General features: G+C 38.8%; 1 protein-coding gene across 2 annotated transcripts in view; it reads right to left on the bottom strand.

Moving 5' to 3' along the window:
* HECW2 (HECT, C2 and WW domain containing E3 ubiquitin protein ligase 2) overlaps positions 1-14,284 on the bottom strand; it is a 170,157-nt gene that overhangs the window by 153,437 nt on the left and 2,436 nt on the right. Inside the window, exon 2 of one of the 2 annotated variants that reach the window (XM_085585256.1) lies at positions 10,523-10,711. The gene's annotated coding sequence lies outside the window, so the exon portion shown is untranslated. Of the gene's footprint in view, positions 1-10,522; positions 10,723-14,284 lie in introns of those variants that run through there. The other variant, XM_085585255.1, reaches the window with a different exon arrangement.

Here is a 14,284-nt window from a genome sequence, read left to right as displayed (position 1 = left end):
TTACTTCTCACTGTAAATTGAGGCTTCTCTTCAGGAGACACTTGAGCTTCAATGCTCTTTATGAGACAGGGTAACATGAATATACATTTCACTAACAGCCATGATCAGCAATGGAAACTCAACTTATTATGAACTGAAAGAGAACTGTCAAACACTTGAGCCACATTTATCCTGCTACAGAACAAATAAACATTAATGCCAGAAAAATAAAGCCACTCTGAAAGCCTGAGGAATCAACAAAGAAGCTTTTTGCCTGTGCCTAATCCAGCTAAACCTTCTTAGAGTCCCATTCAAAATAGACACTTTACATGATTTCCATCCACAATAGCTTTCTTACACATTCTATCCTTTTCCATTTATGAAAAGACTATAAGTTTATATTTAAGAATCCAGAGAGTCATCTAAAGTACAGATGCTGAAACTATTATTTTGGCTAAGAGTTCAATTCAGAATGGTGAAAATTAATAGTGCTTTACCTTCCCAAACATTTTTGTCAAATCAAGAGAGAGAAGATATTAATTCAGTGAGTGCAAAATATACAAATGATGGTGACTTTAAAGCCAGCATTCAGCCAGATCTCTGTGTAGAAGTGTCACCATACCATATGCAGCACAACTACAAAGATAACTACAAAATCCTAACAGCCTCAAATATAATCTCACTCCCTGCTCAGGCTCAAAGTGAAAGGAAGATATTTGTTTTTTATATTTTTACCTCTTTCTTACTGCAAGATATAATAAAACTTCAATGTTAGTTTCCACCTGGCATTTTTCCCTTGGTATCTCATGGAAAAAACAGCAGTAGTAAACTAGCAGTTTGTAATAGTGGCAGCATTCATTTCACAAGTATAGGTAAGTTATTCTATTTATTTAATGAAGTGTAAGCTACCTGACCACCTTGAAATGTGAACAATACCTAAAAATAAGGTCTCCAAACTAAAGTACAATGGCACATGCTACAAAATCTGAGCAACCTTGTTTAGAGGAAGGTGTCCCTGTCCATGGCAGGGGGTTGGAACTGGATGATCTCTAAAGTCCTTTCCAACCCAGGCCATTCTAAGATGCTATGAATATGCTTTAGATTAACTATGCACCTAAATTCAAATACAAACTTAACTCCTTAACTGAAAAGGGACAAATTTGGACATGCACCTCAAGTTAAGCCAAACATCAACAAGCAAACATTGCATGAAATCACATTCAAATTCACAAATTGCTCAGGAGAAGAGTATGATGAGAGAGAAGAATTGTTATAACAAAGAAGATTAGAAAAAGTAACAATATTTGAGTTCTTCACACTGAAAAAGAACAACAAACAAGTATTTGGGTTCACGGAGTAAATAAAGACAGTGTATAAGAAATAAGGCCCAAATAAGAACCCCAGAGTGATGAACAGTACAGGCAACTGCTGAGCTTTCGACCCAAATCTCTGTCTGGCTATGTTAGCTGTAGAAAAGAGAAGCAGTGTACACTGCTCAATACTGCTGAATGTGAACTCTTGTTCATGTTGTCTCCATACTGGAAACTAAACATGAAGTCCTGAAGGTGCTTTGGAAGAGCAGAGCCAAGAGCAGAATCCTTGAAACATTACAGCCTCGAAGGATAGGAAACAATAGGTAGAATAAGACCTGTCTGGAGTATGGCTGCAGAAGTTCTCTACAAACTTTAGTATGGAGAAAACAGATTTCTATAAGCATTAACAGTTTTAGATGTTCTGATAAGCAGATGACGCGCTGCTTAGGGTATCTGGAGTGCAGTTGGAACACATCAAAATCATTCTTATCCTGGCATAGTTAGCTCAGGAATACCTGTTAGTTTTCAGCTAAGCTCACATCACTGTATTAGGCAACCATTTAAATTCCATGCATGGTTTTGGACTGGTATGTGATTTCAGAGCAGGAATCACATGACAATCATTCCAGGAGGATGGAAACCACATAGAAGTGTTCCTCTCACTGAGGAATGTGGGTTTGTTTTTATAGCAACATTACTAAGTTAAGGTAGGCAGCACAAATGTTCTACAGTTGTGTCTTTGCCTACTTTGCTTTATATAAAAACCAAAATGTTTTCTGTCTTCCTTATCCTGTGGTACAATCCACAGAACAAAGAATTTTGCCATGTCAACATCCTGCTGATGGTTTTGGTTGATAGATGTAAGCATTAGTTTTGTGTTTTACTATAACAGTTTATAAGGCAATTTTTGAGACTTTGCTAATACTCCATTTTACAATCTTCTTTATAATAAAAGACTGTGTACTATGAAACTTGGGTTTACATGTTGAAAAGCTGAAAGTATGGACATAACACTCTACCTGTGTGCTACACTGACAGATAGCCAGATTTCCAGAGTGAGAGTTTGCCTGCAGATGGACTGCCAGCATCACACACTTGCAACCTACAGGAGCTGTTCTCCACTGCCTGCTATCTGTGTGGTACAGATCATAAATACAGATTCTTAAAGCATGACTCCAGAGATTGCTTTTAGTATTCTTTGAACAATCCTGTAGCTATGGAGTGGTCTATACATGCAAAAATATACCTCACTCTAAGGGGTCTGGTACAGGAGACAAAGATGCCATTACTTAACAGCAGAGACTGGAGATGATGTGAGTTAGACTATTATGTGACCAGACTACTGCAAGGTGAGTATTCTGCAAGGTGGGTATTTGCACCTGCATTTTATCAGTGAATATGAAGAAAGGCTCTAAACTCTGCAAGGTCTGTTCTAATTAGATTTGAATAGCACACTTAATTCTAAATTAATGCATCTTGATGAGCATGAGTGGAATTAATTTCCTAGCAAAAAGCTGAATGTAGCAGGGAAAAAAAAAGGCAATAAAGGTCACTTAGCTTAGCCTTGCTGGCTAATTAGGGTACTTTACTATTATCAAAGGTGCCTGAATAACTTCAGTGGAGTTCTAGAATACCTTGCTGCAAAAAAAAACAATCTCCATATAATATTCCTATGAATAATGAATGCTATTTAGCCATCAAGCTACTGCTTTCACACAAAGCTGTAACATTACTTCCCCAAAAGCAGGTATGACATAATGAGAAAAACAAAATACTCCAGGCAATGTATTTAAAAACCATCATGATTACAACTTGGTGTGTTTTGGAGAACACCATTACTGTGCATTTGTTAAATCTCTTAATTTACCTCAAAGTGTACATGATTTGGAGAAGCTTCCTGAAGCTTATATTTATTTAATGTATTAAGGCTGTTTTTTTCTGAGATGTGCCAGGTTGACACATGAACAGAAAGTGGCAGAAAAAGAAATGCTGTTTCTCCCACAGCAAGCACAGTAATGTAAAGCTTAAAAATTAAGAACCAGCAGCACATTTTTCCTCAGACCTTTGAGCTGGACCATATGGTTGACGCTCAATTAAGCAAAGATTTATCAGGCCCCAATTGGAATATGTCCAGAACTCACTATTTTCTCAAATCTTTGAACCAGAGGACTAGAACTGAACAATTTAATTAACTCACACATGATACCTCACACTTTTTTAAAAATTATTTTTGGCAGGGGTAGGAATTTTTAGATTTTAGAATTAAACTATAACATTGCTATAAAAGCTACAAAAGGGCAGTTTGATGTGACAGTTTCTACAAGTCAACATCTCACTACCATCAAAAAGGTGAAGCCTAAACTCCTACTAATTCTTCTCAAGCAGTCCCATCTCTTACTTTACATCTGCTTTAGCAGCCACCAGACTGCATGGCAAAGAATATTCTATTCACTGAAATGACAGAATACCCACACAGTAAAAGTGTGTATGGTTTCTTGCCATCCTACCAAATGGAATAGGTTCACTGTGCAATCCAAGTGGCACAAGATCCTGCGTGACAGACAGGTGATCCCATGTTTGGGAACAGACAGCAAGGAGAAAAGTATAAGACAATGTCTGTTTGAGAGCACAGTGCTGTTATTTTGACTTCAAAATGAAATATTAACTCTTTTCTACTCTCTGGACACTTAGCTTCTGCTTGGTAAGTACATTTTCATCACACCCAAGTGTAGACTCCTGAACAATAGACAAGTCCATGACTTCAAGTCTAAAAGTGTTAAGAGTGGATTGAGAAATAAGAACTTTCAAATGTCAGAATTTTATCTAAGTGAGCATTGGAAAGAATATTAAGATCTGGAACATAAAATGTCACGGATGCATAGAAAAAGATGTAACTTTTTCATTCAAGATTCATTTGATAATGGTCTAAAACACAGATACAATATTAGACAGAATTAGGTCATTTTTTTCCCATCAGATTATTGGAGACCATAGAAATGTCACAAGAAAGTTGTTTACAGTAAAAGCCCTAATTCAAAATTTGGCAATAATGAAGTCAGTCAAACATAAAGCTGTTATGTTGAATTGTAAAAGCTTAATTTTAAATTACATGTGAGACTCTGTGGTTAAATTCTGACTTTATGGACAGATTGTAGGGTTTTTTCTTTGCTTGTTTATTACGATTATGAATGTACTTAAGTGCATCTATTAAATTCACTGAAAAAAGACCTGCAAACATAATTTGCAGTATTCTAAACCACAAGATTTAATTCCATTGCAATTGCCATTTCAAATGTAGAAGGCAATTCCACTGTCACTATTGCTGATTTTTTTTATGATGGGGGAAAGAATGTAACCAGTTTTGAAGGTTTTTGTTTATTTGTTTTTCCATTTTGTGTGACCTCATAATTGCAATTTTTCATAATGGTTGGAATATTCTGCTATTAAAATGCTATAAGATATTTCTATAGTCCTGCTTTTTGTAGAATCATTTAGATTGGAAGGGACATTAAAGATCATCTTGTTCCAACCCCCTGCCGTGGGCAGGGACACCTTTCACTACACCAGGCTGCTCAGAGCCTCATTCAACCTGGCCTTGAACATTTCTGGAGATGGGACAGCCACAGCTTCTCTGGGCAATGTGTTCCAGTGCCTCAAAACCCTCACAGGAAAGATCCTTCCCCTAATATCTAATTTAAACCAACACTCTATCAGTTTGAAGCTATACTCCCTTGTCCTATCACTACATACTCCTGTAAAGTCTTTCTCCATGTTTCTTGTAGAATCCCTTCAGGTATAGGGTGGCTGTAATTAAGTCACCCCTGAAACCTCATTGAATAATAAATAACTTTTAACATAGTGAGTATAATGGTGGAATGAAGAGCAGTACTTCAAACTAGCTTCCACTGTAAATTTACTAGCAGCACTATAGAAAAGAAGTATACTTACAGGTGTTCACAAAGATTACAGAACCACATTGGTGCATTGCAAATCAAGGCTGTTCTACTTTCATCACTTTTCCTATGTGCTCCACCAAACTCTTTGATCAGGGAAGATGCTCTTTATTGATTTGACAGATTAATGCAAACTTTATTACCTTAACAGGGGGGCTCAATAAAACTTGCCTGCTGCTCTGGCATTGAGTGTTTTTATCATAATTATTTTACACATATAGGTCAATAAAGAAACTTCAATTACTTGGGCAAAACACTGCCCATCTACACTGGTAAGACACTGTGGGAGATGGATAGGATTCCTAGCAATATGAGTATCCAGGGACAAATGAAGAGAAAAGTGATTTATCTGGAGTTACTTCCAAAGCAGCACCTTAGCTGGAACCCAAAACTTCAGCTACCAGATTCTCAGCTTGAACACTGTGTTCTTCCTTCAGTCTGTTTGTACTGTGTATTTTCAGCTCTTCCCTTTATGCTGTTGTTTGGAAAGTATTGGAAGGAATAGAGAGAGTTCATCTAGAGCACTTTTTCTAAACCCTTTTTAATATCCAAAGACCAGATAGTGCCTCATGAAGAAAATTCTGTGGAAAATATTGTACTCTTTTTCTTGGTAGGAAGACATAAATATTTAGCATTTAGGCAATCAAAGTTTATGAATTTAAATGCTACCACATGTATAATTTTAATTTAAAATATCTATTTTAAAATATAATAATAATATGGCCTAATTCCTGACTTAGCCTGTCAAAAGTCAGTGACATACAGCTTTTAACTCACATAAAAATCTATCTTTAGGATGTTTATTTTGCTTTTTGTAACTGCAATTCTTTACATGTGATGGGGACACCGTCTCTTCTTTTGGATATTCCCATGGTCTGTGGGTTGTGGATTTACTCATATAGGTCTAGTCCATCCTTCTGCCCTAAGGCATAATGAACTATGAAATATCTCAGGATCACTTCTGAGATAGCAATTACCTTGAAAATGCAGTAAGATTGCAGCATATTATACACCTTTGGTGTATGTAGTTATGAATTCTGATTACAATATATTATGGACAAAAAAATATGTCCTTATAAGCTCAGCTAGTAAGTGCTACAGACTTCAGTATGAGTCAATGTTTTATTCAGCCTAATTTTCCTTTGATTCAGTAATTTTGACCATATAGGTAAGAGTCTATGCTCATTGTGTCTTGCACCCTACCAGTTACTAAAAGATTTCCCAAAACTCTGATAGTTTTTTAATGGTCTGACACTGCCCTGATGAATGCAATTGGGTATTCTGTCCATAATCACACAAACCTTTGGAAGTGTCAGGAAAAGCCCCTTACAAAGACTCTGTTGCTACTGTACATATCTGTCTTTTTAAAAAAAGTCAGGAGAAATACATCAAATTCCACCTGGTGTCAGCAGGCTGACAAAGGTAAATGTTAGCAGAAGGGTTTTAATGTTCTCTCTAAATAAGTACTGTTTATTAATCAATACTCTTTGTTATGAGCTGGAACCAGGATATTGTCTGCAGTTTGACGTAGAGAGTTAAGAACATATAATCTGTCAGCACATAAGGAAACAAGGTCAGGAGAGAGAAATAGTGTTTTATAAAGCAGTATTTAGGGTAACTGCATTTTAACGTAATTAAATCATGAGCCATTGGAAGTAGATGGCTACTTGCATTGTTTGTAAGTGCAGTTAAGCCTTTCAGTCAGAATGTCACCTTTTTAACAAAAAACCTTGTTCAACAATAAAAATGACAGCAATAGATAAAAATAAAACAATTAATAAGAGTATTACTTAGAAAGATTGACTTCTGGATGTCCAAAATAGTAAGCATAATTATTTGTATTATATATATTTTGTTGAATGTATAAAGTTTTGAATATAAATCAAACTCTGCTACTCAGTATAATGCAACATGTTAGCCACATTAATCCACGTTACTGCTGGAAATTGCTTTAAGAGACACCAGATTGGATTTTCTGTATGGAACTGGTATTTTGCACTGCAGTCCAGTGTGTTCCATTAGACCCCAGCATAAAATGGATGCTAACAATGGAGGTCATGCTCCTCCTGGTTTTCCCTGCTGCTGGCATACATCCAGGCTCAAATCCCCAGTCCTGTGGCTCAGTGCCCACACGTCCACCATAAATTTGAAGTAGGCAAATGACACTTTCCCTCTCACTAACAAAATAATTCCATACAAAGTGGAACCAGGAATTTGAGGTGAAAAAAGGCAAGCTGTAATGTTCTTTTGTGCACACATCTGGTTTCACAACACATCAGTCTGCAACTCCCAGGACAGGAGCCACACTCACCAAAGCCCTGCATCAGTCCCTGGTTATTCACACAAAAATAGCACAGCACTTCAAAGAGTGCAGAATGCAGGTTTAGTATAAAACAAGGCAAAATCCCTCCCAAAAACACACACTGGCTTTTGATTATATGCAAAAAGAAAATGTTCCTCTTAAAGGCTGCATAAACAAAGGCTGAACTCAAATATAAAATGTTAATTAAAATTTAATGTATCCTGCGTGATGCCTTTGTTTGTTCTGCATTCCTGTTTAAACCTGAGGCTGGTTATCTTACTGACTAATGGGGCTCTCCTGCTTTGCCAGCCACTTGTTCTGAAGGAGAAGTCATTCTCCCAGTAAACACAGCAGTCATTTACCTCGGCTATCACGTCAGTGTCTTACCCTTAGAGACTCTTCCCTTCAAAAATAGGCCAGCAGATACATTAAGCTTATGTGTCATTGGCATCAAGACAAGAGGCAAACCCTTACTCAAAATGTAATTCTCCTTATAAAAAAACACTTCAATAAAATTGATAGCTTTCAATTTTTAAAATTTAAAAATAGGAAAAAATTGTTATTGGTTTAATTAGAACTTGTGCTATTACCACTCTGACTGGAGATTTTCAGAGCAGACAGGATAAGTGAAAAATCACAGAGGGTTCTGAAGAGAAAGCTTCCAGCTCACAATTTACAAAACTTGCATCTGATGCAATAAAAAAAAAACATTGTGTAAGAATGGGATAAACTAATTGAAGAAATGCTCAGAGAAAGCAGAGTTACAGCAGTGACAGAATAGTTGAGGCTCTTACTCCTACAAAGTACCTCCCTTTGTAGAATGCTAACCTGGATGGACAAATTGGTCCAATTTAGCAGATGTACTTTATCCCACCTCTCAGTTCAAACTTGCAAATTTTACCTACTGCTGCAGCATTCTTTCATGTCACCCAAGTAATCCAAAAGAGAGATATTTGTAATGGAGTTTGCTCTCTGATTTACCTTCATACCAAAGTGTTCTGCATAAGTAAGTAACTGGGTGAGATGAAAAGGATTCTAAAGACAAGCACTGCCACAGTGCTGGCAGCTCAGACTTCATCCTGAACAAAGACTTCAGTTCTACCTCAAAACAGAAGAAGAAATTCAAAGGAGATCAATGCAAGGAAAGTACTTTACCTATGGTGGAACAAAACTTTGTTAACTAATGACAGTTGTAGCACTTAATTATCTCCAAACACAGGGCAAATCTAAGCAGAAATTAAAAGACATTGTCAGAATAGCAAAAAAAGCTATAGCTAAAAGAAATGTCATTACAAGAAAGGAAAAGGCAAAAGCACCTTTAAGCAGTGAGCTCTACTGGAGCACAGAAAGACTTCCCAAGGAAAGCCCCGTTCCCTGAAGAATTGGAAACCAGACTAAAAAGCTAATTGGAGACAATACCAAAACCACCCCAAACTTGGAGCCATGTCATTACAGAAATAATATAATCATTATATGAATTTTCTGATTTTTACATATAATTTACATTAAATATTTTCTGAGCTATGTGAGCTGCTGTACACATCACACAAAGAACAGGTGTAAGAAACAAAAGTACACTTACGTTCTTAACTACAAATGAAAACATTCTTCGATCCCATTTTAGCTTGCAACTTTGTACATGATTTCACCAGGAATAAATTTCAGTTGGCAGAGTATAGAGGAAAAGATACTGATTTGAAGAAAAAAGTAGATGAGCTGTCATCATAATGCACCTGCCCACCCCATCGCCTACTGCCATATAAACAACATTAAAAATGAAAGAAAATACTATTTATAGGTTATTGTGACTACTCCTGTGAAACTGTTGGACAGGATATTTGTAGCAGAAAAGAACATCTAATTGTTTAAATTCAACTTTCAACACTTATTCCTTTGATCACGGTCATCTTAAAAGTTTCCCATGGGAAACATGCTACAGACATTTTGATGTACATGTTTTACTCCTACTTTTTTATACAAAGTAACTCTTATGGGACTATACACTAACTTCTGAAAGTAAAATAACAAATGGGAACAAAAAGCTCAAATCAAGCAGTTCTCCTAATGCACACCAAATTAAGATAGCATTTGATCTGTTTGTTTCAAAATGCATCAGGTGCTCTGAGAAGTAGCCTTCTTTCTGTCAAACAGTATAACCCTACTCCAGCTCATGAAAGGATCTCTGAAATACAATTTTGATTTGACCCACATATCAGTTGCTCTTTTAGGGTCCCACCTCCTATGCACACACTATTCTAATGCATAACCAGGCATCCCCACATGGTCATTATACCAAAATTCTCCCATTAATGACCAGCCTAATATTGCTGGTACAATACAATAACCTAACCTAATACAATAATAAACAGTTATTGAGTAACTGTACAATAAAACCAATGTTATTTATGCATCCCTTCCTTAGGTGAGAAACTTAAGAGTTACTTAATTTATCATTTTAATCTCCTTTCCCCCAAGTGATTTTTATATTCCCTCACATCCTACATTTCTTCACAAGCCTCCTAGCAACATCCCTCAGGCAAAGACTTTCTGGAGCAAATTCTCAAGCAGAGTAATGACATCCTTATGTCAGCTGAGGATCTTTTTATTACATACACAGCACTGATCAAGTGCGCTGCTGCCCTGTCTGCAGAGTCACCCTCTGATCAGAAAAGCTCCAACTCTTCCTCCAAAATAAACAGTCATGCCAAAAGATCTGTAAATCAAAATAATTATACTCATCAGTAAAGTGCAAAAATTTCAGCATTAATGGAGAGCCACCAGCTGCAGTTGCACAAGTTATAAAATGCCATAGAGGTCCTAATAAATATCTTTCCTCTCTGCTGCCATCTACAGACAGACTTCAATTTTTTTTTTAGAAATATACTTTTCCATTTCAGATACACATTTAATAACAACATCTCAACATGCCTTACAAAACAGTTAATCCCAAACGTATAGGATATCAATAGTATTACCTCAACATATTAGAAGCTTCAGGAAAAGCTGAGCCCAAGTGATGCATCCCAGAATGGTACTTTGATGGTGTTCACACTGCATGTTGATCCTGAGGAAAACCCTCAGCTAGGAATCAGTGGCTCATGGTCCCTGTCCAATGCATGGGAGGAGTTGAATCACATAGAGATGTCCCTCAGAAGCCATATGAGCTGCCAAAATTTAAAAGGAGATTCTCAATCTCTGTGATAAACAGCTTAAACACCTTTGCTTGACTCCCCAGAACATCTAATGCTTAATGGTTGTATCATTACTACTTGCTGCCTACTTCAGACAGAAGACCTCCCAGAAGTTCCACAGCCGTACGTTCTAACCAAAAGGCTATAAAATCAGTTTCTCTCTTTGCATAAAACAGAAATTCAGTACCAAAAGGGGCGCCATTTCAAAAGCCCCACACCTCAGATGCACAGTGGAGACAGTGTAACGCAGTTTCTGATCTGTGTATCTGTATTAAATGACTGCAAGCTGTATGGCTACAAATATAAAACACTAAACTTGCTTAGGGCCCCAGCTGAACATAAAATGGGTTTGAAAGGGACATTAAGCATCATCTTGTTGCAATCTCCTGCCACGGGCAGGGACACCTCCCACTGGATTAGGCTGCTCAGAGCCCCATCCAACCTGGCCTTGAGCACTTCTAGGGCTGGGACACCCGCAGCCTCTTCTGGGCAACCTGCGCCACAGACTCATCCCTCCCCTCAGTGAAGTTTTCTTAGTATTTAATCTAAACTTACTGTGTTCCAGCTTCCAGTCATTCCTTCTCGCATATGATTTGATATGCAATATATTAATCACGTGTGAAATTAAGCTTCAGCCCGGAGGTCAGCACGCTGCTGTGGCGCAGCTCCCTGGGGAGGTGCGAGCCTCGCCACGCCGCAAGCCGGAGTTACAACCCCTCGGTGCTCTGCTGTGAAAGGCTGCCCTGCCAGCGCCATCCGAGCAGCAGACAGCGGCGAGGCCCATTCACACAGCCCTGCCGAGGGCTGCGGGGGCCGGCCCAGGTCCCCCCACCCGCAGCCCCGCGGGGCTCCCTCACAGGCGCTGCGGGCTGGGGGGCCCGGCCCCGGGAGGGGACGCAGCGGGGCAGGGATGAAACAAAACATCGCCAGCCCGTCCAGGGAGGGATTGTCACACTGCTCTGTGCTGGTGTGACCCCACTTTGACTCCTGTGTCCAACGTCGAGCGCCACAATATATAAAAAAAGCTGTTAGCATCCACAGAGCGGCAGGAGGATGGTGAAGAGCCCCGAGGGGAAGCCGTGTGAGGAGCAGCTGAGGTCACTCGGTCTGCTCAGCCTGGGGAGGAGGAGGCTGAGGGGAGACCCCACTGCTGCTAAAACTTCCTCGTGAGGGGAAGAGGAGCGGCAGGCACCGATCTCTGCTCTGTGGTGACCAGTGACAGGACCGGGGATGGCCTGAAGCTGTGTCAGGGAAGGATGTTAGAGAAAGGTTCTTCACCCAGAGTGTGGCTGGGCACTGCAACAGGCTCCCCAGGGAAGCTGCCAAAAACCCAGCCTGACAGAGCTCAAGAACTCTGTGCTCTGGGGCACAGGGTGTGATTCTTGGGGTGTCCTGTGCAGAGCTAAGAGTTGGACTTGATGATCCCTGTGGGCCCCCTCCAACTGAGAGCATGCTGTGATTATGTGAGGGGGATGCCATGCTCTGTAGCAATGCTCTGTAGTGGCCACCATGGGCTGTGCCTCAGCCATCACTGCTGCAGGAGCACACACAGAGTAGGTCAGTCGTTCTTCCTTTTCAGCTTCAATTATTTCAGAGAGTCACAGCTGGAAAGGGACTTCTGGAGATCATCTAGTCCAATTCCCCCCTCTGCCCCTTCCCCAGCCAAGGCAGGGTCACCTGGAGCAAGTTACAGGAGATTTCCACTCAGAGATCCCAGAAACACCTGCTACCCAACACAACCATCAGCCCTGTGCAGGCCAGAGTAGCAAGTGTGGAAGAAAGTACATGGTGGAAGAGCTATGAAACACTGATGAACCACACATGTCAATTAGAGAGTGTTGTTCTGGCTACAGACAGAAAAGGAATTGAATTCAAAGAATGCAGGTAGTAAAAGGGGGGGGGGGGGGGCTTTATCATGTCCCTCTTCATTTGCATTTGGCACTTTATTCCCTTTTTAATTTGTTCTCATTCCATTATTTCTCACTAGTCTCACTCACCTAGATCAGGATACTTGACTGGTTCCAGAAAAGTTGAGTAAAAGCTTAGTAATACTGTGCTACCAATCCTTCTACCATTTAGTTTTTACAATGCTGAATGTGATAACCACTTTCATACACTGAAGATCCTAGGAAACACTTAGCTGCTAATAAGGTCCTAAAATCATACTGCTGAAACAAATCAGTTGAAACATATTTTGAATGTGTGTCATTTGATAGTCAAAGTTTCATTTCTACAGTAGTTATTTTGTAACATATTGATATATTTTTTTCTGCTTGACACAGAACTCTTTTGTCATATTCCTTAAGATAAAGAATATGAATCAATAGAGCATTCAGAACATTTTTAAAAGTCATACTTTTTTTTGTATTCTTTACTGTCCAAGTTATTTTAATTCTGTCCATGCCTTCTTATTCCTCTACTTATTTTTGCTTCTCTGTTCCCTGTTGTCAAAGGTTTCTTTCATCTCTCCATTACTGTTGGCTGTGCTTCTAGGACAGTGGCCTTCTTGTAGCCATCTGGACAATTGTACTAATTTGAGCAGCTGTTACTAAAAATAAGCTAGTCTTGGAGGAATTTATGCCATTTGGACATTTGGATTTTTTTCATCTGTTTTAGTGTTTCATGTAACTGAAGATTTGTACCTGAAGCAATTTATATACTGAGAACTTTTGTTTGTTTCTTTTTGTTTTTTGTTTGGACCTGTGACGAAGTACAGGTACCTCCCAGCATCCTATTTTGCACCTCAAAGGGGAAACTTGGCTTTTATTAATCTAAGATAAGGTTGTTTATCCTGAGCTTTTAAGTACATTATCTGGACTGAGGTTTTTAATGATCTTCTCTACTTATTTGTGTAGTGACAAACACATATTAAGAGGGTTCTGTATCAAAATCTTCAGTTCTGCTCATACTGCCTTTGGGAGTCAAGATGCCTCTCTAGGATTTGGGATAATTAACTTGCTTAATGTATGAAAACAGCAGAATGGCTAAGAGCCACCAGGGGGCATTAACACAAAATAAATGAGTAAAAATTGGTTGAAAGATTGGAAACATGAAACTCTATTAAAAAAAAATTACTGATAATAAGCAGAGAGGCACACTATAGTGGTCATGAAAAACAAGCAGGAAATAAAGCTTTAATTCATGGTTGCCTATGTCATAGAATTTGGGACAGTGGTGAAAAGATTTCCACCTTTCTTCAAACAGAGCAAGAAAGCCGCATTTATGCAACAGTCCCGATGGTAGTGACAGGAGGAGGTGACCAAGACATTGGACTTAGATTAAAACTAAATTAATTTCTGGAATGAATCTTGGAATTATTCCTATGGAAGGATAAATTAGAAGTGATTCCTGCTTCTCCTGCTATGAGACTCAGAGAAAAAAAAACACAAGAAACAATTGCTCTGGGTAAAGAGACATTGTCACTTCCCTTCTGTGTTCCACCTCAAACAATGCAGTTTTGTTTCTGCACTAAAAGCAAGCTGAGGTATTTTGTCACATCTCCTTTATGACTGAAGTGCAAAAGCCAGATAACAAGATATTAACTGA

Source organism: Lonchura striata, chromosome 7, assembly GCF_050655825.1.
Source record: "Lonchura striata isolate lonStrDom1 chromosome 7, ASM5065582v1, whole genome shotgun sequence".
Taxonomy (NCBI): Eukaryota; Metazoa; Chordata; class Aves; order Passeriformes; family Estrildidae; genus Lonchura; species Lonchura striata.
The sequence above is the reverse complement of the archived record's forward strand: the minus strand, read 5'-3'. Positions and strand labels throughout refer to the sequence as shown.